Source organism: Ipomoea nil, unplaced genomic scaffold (genome assembly GCF_001879475.1).
Source record: "Ipomoea nil cultivar Tokyo-kokei standard unplaced genomic scaffold, Asagao_1.1 scaffold2387, whole genome shotgun sequence".
Classification (NCBI taxonomy): domain Eukaryota; kingdom Viridiplantae; phylum Streptophyta; class Magnoliopsida; order Solanales; family Convolvulaceae; genus Ipomoea; species Ipomoea nil.
This window is the reverse complement of record NW_017618815.1, coordinates 426,917-432,916: the sequence shown is the minus strand read 5'-3', so window position 1 is coordinate 432,916 and position 6,000 is coordinate 426,917. Positions and strand designations below refer to the sequence as shown.

The following is a 6,000-nucleotide window of genomic DNA, read 5'->3' as shown; positions in this document are numbered from 1 at the left end:
TTCTCCTCGATCAACAACGTCTTCTCCTCCTTAGCTCTTCTCCTCGATCGACAACGCCTTCTCCTCCTTAGCTCTTCTCCTCGATCGACAACGTCTTCTCCTCCTTTGCTCTTCTCCTCGATCGACGACGTAATGATTAGGGTTCTGTATTTCTTAATCTATTGTTAGGGTTCTTTATTTTATAATCTATAGTTTTTAGTTATTTTTCATATAATTAGGGAGGTATAAAAGAACAAAGCTCCGGATCTGATTCGAAATAATTAGGGCATTGGCCTTCACTTCGAATTGGGGAAAATAGCTTCTTCAGGAAAATCTATCAGGCATTCAGGCAGGCTATCTATGATAGAGAATCCAGAAAATAGTATGTATGACTTTCTACTTGTATTGATACATGCATTTTGCTATAAAAAAAGATGAGGATTATATATATGCTATAAAAATGTGGATGATGAATATGTTCTAGATTGAATTTTACTTTTGACATTTAAGTTACGTTGTGTTTGTGGTTTATACAAATGGTTTGCACTTGAGTTGGGGTGATATATATGTTTATTATTGGTTGTTTTCCTTTGGTTTAATGACTAAATTTACACTTATCCTTTTTATTTTTCCCTGAAAGGCTTTGAGTACAATAAACATTGGAGAAGAGTCTGAAAAGCTAAATGGTTGGGTTGTTTATTTTAATTTGGAAGTCGAATATGGAAATCCTCCACAGGTATTTGGGAACAAAAATGTTCGATGTTGTTAGATTCTTCTTTTAAGTCTATTTTTTTTTTCTTTTCCTGTATGTGCTTAGAAATATGATCCTCTTCAGGAAGCGGTTATGAAAGTGTTTCAAAGAGCATTGCAGTATTGTGATTCGAAGAAGGTGCAGCTGGCTTTATTGGGTGTGTATGAACGGACTGAGCAGCACAAGCTGGCGGGTGATGAGCTGCTAGAGAAAATGGTGAAGAAGTTCAAGCATTCCTGCAAGGTAGTGATGCCTGAAGCCCTGAAATGACTTGCGAAATCTCGTGGTTATGCTCTACTTTTATTGTTTGTAATTATTAATAGTATTTTTATTGTAATTATTCATTCAGGTTTGGCTGAGGCGTATACAATGGGGATTAAAGCAAAACCACGACAACAGTTAGTCTATTGTAAACTGTGCTCTCGTATGTCTGCCCAGGCATAAGCACATAAAATTTATAACACAAATAGCAATTCTGGAGTTTAAATGTGGGGTGGCTGATAGGGGAAGATCCATGTTTGAAAAAATGCTTAAGGAGTATCCAAAACGAATCGACTTGTGGAGTGTTTATCTTGATCAGGTATGCTCAATTCACTTGAAAAGGCAGCAGTGTTTGTTTTGTTTAACAATTATTTTTGTTTCAAGGCTTCCATAGGAATATGTTTAAAAAGGAAAACTATACTCAAAGATATGTCAGTGTTATTGTAAAATGGGTCTCTGCTAATTTCAATGCATTTTAACTTTGGAAAACATACATTTTATCCAAGATCAGAAAATGATGTAATGTTGTGTATAATAGACATTTACATATTTGCTTCAGCTGTTATAGCACTAATAAATAACATCCACATTTATCTTTCTAGATCTGAACTTGGGTTAGATCTTGAGTCTGACATAAGCTCGATGTATCATATTGAACAAGTTGTCAAGTGTAGAGTTGTCAGTTCTAGCCCTGCTTCAAGACGAATTGTCCTCAGTTTTACAACAAGACCAATGAGGTTTGTTTTCCTTGGTTTATATTTAAAATTAGACAATACACTTGAGTTAAGATGTGTTTGTGGTTTATACAAATGGATTGATAGAAAACTGAACATTGTTATGTTGTAGATGTAACCTTGATTTCTATTACTGATCGAGTTGGGGTGGTGAATAATATATAATAATAATAATAATAATAATAATAATAATAATAATAATAATAATAATAATTAATAATAATAATAATAATAATAATAATAATAATAATAATAATAATAATAATAATGTTATACTTTTAAAAGTATAACATTAAATATAATTGTGCTTTCTGAAAATTATGAGTGCTTCTGATAATTTAGTGAAAGAAAGAAAAAGAGAAACTAAATTAAAGCTTGAACATATGATGAATTGTTTTCCTTGCATTAGCCCTTCCCGTAAGGAAGCCATCAGGGATTATGATGAGGATCTGCTTCATGGATCAGATGTTTCTTCATCAGGTATTAGTTCGTCAATAATTAAGAATTCGATCGATAGATTATCATTCTATATATGTGTTGTTGAATCATTGTATATTTAATTTATATGATGGAAGATTTTAGATTTACAATAACATCTTTTATGATATGATCTTCTGGATATGTTAATAATTATATATATATGTGCAGAACATCAAAGGAGGAAAGGAGGTTCTTTGATAGGGAATTATAGGGAGAGTAATGGGCAAAAGAGCAATGTGGCACGTAGTTTCACCTTCAAGGAACTCGCAATAGCCACCCAAAATTTTAAGGAATCCAATCTACTAGGAGAAGGTGGGTTCGGGAGCGTGTACAAAGGAGTCTTCGACTCCCAATTGGCAAACGATCCAAGCATATCATATAGCTAGCTAGTTTGATATTTTTGTTGCATGTGGTGTTATATATATATATATATATATATATATATATATATATATATATATATATATATATATATATATATATATATATATTTGCTTGTTTTCCTTTTAGGTGCAAATGGCTTCTACCTTTGCTGGCATGTTTTCAGCTGGTTCATTGGCTGCTCCTAGCAGTTGCATGAAGGACAACAGGCTTGCAATTTCTTCAAGCTCATTTGGGAGGAGGAAAAATGTTGTTCTATGCAAAACACGCCCTTGCCAAATAACAGCTGCAGCCAAGGAGTTGTATTTCAACAAGGATGGATCAGCTATTAAGAAACTCCAAGTAAGTATTGTTTTGACTATGCTTGTGGATTTTTTTTATTTTATTTTTTTGTGTGAATTTTTCTGGACTGTTGTTAATGTTATTTTTTGCTGTTTCAGATTGGTGTTAATAAGCTTTCTGATCTAGTTGGGGTCACATTTGGTCCCAAGGGAAGGAATGTTGTTCTTGAGAGCAAGTATGGTGCTCCAAAAATTGTCAATGATGGAGTTACTGTGGCTAGAGGTATATATGATCTAAACCAGTACTCTGTTTTTTTAGTAATGGTGCATTCTGCTTTATTATGTTTAGCAATTAAGTTTATGTTATCAAACTCAGGTGTTTTCCACATTTACGAATTGTACATTAAATTTTTTTTCCGAGTAATAAAAATGGATTTGGTTGGCACTGTAACAAATTATCCCTATTGTTTTCCATTTACTGATGGGTATTGGTGATATATTTTTTGTCTGTCCCATTATTTTTCGACACTGTAGACATAGATATATTTCTGTCCTTTTTTTGGTTCTGAAGTAAGTTAAGTGCAATAACTCTGATTATAATAATCTCTTATAGGTTGAGCTGGAGGACCCTGTGGAGGGAACATAGGTGCTAAGCTGGTAAGACAAGTTGTTGCCAAAACCAATGACTTGGCAGGTGATGGGACAACAACATCTGTTGTTCTTGCACAAGGCCTAATTGCTGAAGGCGTCAAGGTATATATGAAAAATTCATAGGTAGCTAAGTTGCTTCAAATTATATGGACATGCTGTAAGTCATGGAACTCTTTTTATACAAATTGATATTCTGTTTGCAAGTTGTTGCAGCTGGTGCAAACCCTGTCTTGATCACTAGAGGAATTGAGAAGACCACAAAAGCTTTAGTGTCTGAGCTGAAAAACATGTCAAAAGAGGTAAAGAAGCTAACACTTGTGCCAAGTGATTGTTATTGTCCAGCTTATATTTGTTTACCAGAGATGTAGTAGTAGTAGTAGAAAGGGTTAAAAGGCAAATGGCAAACCAAAACTGTGGGTTACATTTCACCATACTTTGTAACTGATAGTGAGAAAATGGCTGTTGAATATGAGAACGGTAAGGTAAGTGGTTTTCTTTGAACTTCAATGTTCATTAATTGTTTAAATGCATGTCTCTAGTACGGTTTGTTGATATGTAATGATGAGTATGTCGGTGCAGTTACTATTGGTTGACAAAAAAATAACAAATGCAAGGGATCTTAATAATGTATTGGAAAGTGCCATCAGAAGTGGTTTTCCCATTTCCCATTCTGATAATTGCTGAAGATATTGAACAAGAAGCTCTTGCAACCTTGGTGGTGAATAAACTTAGGGGTGCATTGAAGGTTGCTGCTCTCAAAGCTCTTGGTTTTGATGAATCTGGAAGAACAGGAAGGGCAGGTGAATTGTTTATCTTATTGTTTCATGAATAATCTTTTTTTTTTTGGGAATTTTTATTTTCCACGAGTTGCTATATTCTCCAGGAATTACTGGTGTTGTTGTAATGCTTTATGATCCTAAGATGTCCAACATTTCTAGGATAGAAAGGGAATCTGGTGTTAAGTTTGGATGCGGAAACAATTGCTACAAAACCTTATTAGCATGCATGTTTAGCTAATATTTTGACAAATGTATTTTTGATGGTGAAACAATTGCTACACCTTGATTTAAATGATTGACTAATGTTTAATTTCCTTAAATTGTTAATTGTATTGTAGAATTTAATATTATGGTGCTGAAATTTGTATAATTGTAACAGGTTTAATTCATTTGATATTTGTAGAATTTTAAATTTTTATTTTTTTTTGTTAGTAAATCTTACCGACCACCTAGTGGGTGGTCGGTAATTCAAATTTTTTTAATTTTTTCTTTGTAAATCTTACCGACCACCGGTGGATGGTAATTCCGACCAATTACCGATCACTAGTGGTAGGAAATATGCTCTCTTATCCGACAACTAATAGTTCCGACCTCCTAGTAAAGAAGTCGGTATTTCCGACCACCTTAAGTAGTTGTCGGTAACAGCGAGGGTGTTTTTTCCGAATCCATAAAGTGGTCGGAAAGTTGGTCGGAAACTGCATTTCCGACCGGAAATCTCCCTTTTCCGACCACTTTTTGGTGGTCGGAAAAATGCAGATTTCCAACAGTGACTTGACACTTGACACTCGGCACTCGGATTATAATTAGTTTGTTTTGGTAGCCAGTCATCGATCTTGGTGACCAGTCAACTTTGATAGTGGAAGAATGAATTAAAGTGGCAATCACGAAATTAGACAAGTCAATCTATATAAACGATTTTCCTAAATATCATTTTATTCCCCAAATCATCTCCACTACCTAAATATCTTTATATTGCCTAAATCCTTTTATATTTTCTAAATTTTTCTACATCTCATAAAATATTCCACTCTATCATAATTTCATAAATACTCGATTACCATAAGCATATTACCTTACCAAATGCAGTGTTATTCTTCTACTATTTTTTTTAGGTATACCAGGAGTTTCCACTGTCGAACATAGTGACTAATCCCCTCGCTGAGTAGTAGGCACATCTTTTGGGTGTGCTTATTCTTCTACTACAAAAGGCCGTATTCAATACAAGAAATGGAGATCAGTCAATCATCTTTACCCCTCTACCTCTACATCTCTCCACAGAGAACACAAATTGTAGGTACATGTAGTTGGAATTTTGGCTTGGCACCATCCAAAAAGGCCAGTGGTTTTCATCTTTCGGTTTCCAATTCACATTAAAAATATTGTGTCCCCTTTATTTTTCATTTTCATTATTTATCTTTTCTTTATTCAATGGATCATGTTAGTCCGTCCATTGACTAGCTCGATAGTTGTAAAACCAACATATAAAGACTATTATATTCTTCATTTATTTACTACAATAAAATAGTCACATACCATGGAAGTAGCTTTCACAATTGTGTCAACAGTTAAGAATATATGTGGCTGATGTTTTCTTTTGTATTGGTTCTAATTGTATTCCTTTAGTAGTTATTACAATTTCTTGAAATGGCATTTTCCGTCCACTTTTCCGACCATCCAGAAAAGTGGATGGTAAATTAATTTTT

At 33.9% G+C, this 6,000-nt stretch overlaps 1 pseudogene; it reads left to right on the top strand.

The window, feature by feature from the left end:
• Nucleotides 1–2,715: 2,715 nt before the first annotated feature.
• Nucleotides 2,716–4,575, top strand: LOC109152163 (annotated as a pseudogene).
• Nucleotides 4,576–6,000: the final 1,425 nt, after the last annotated feature.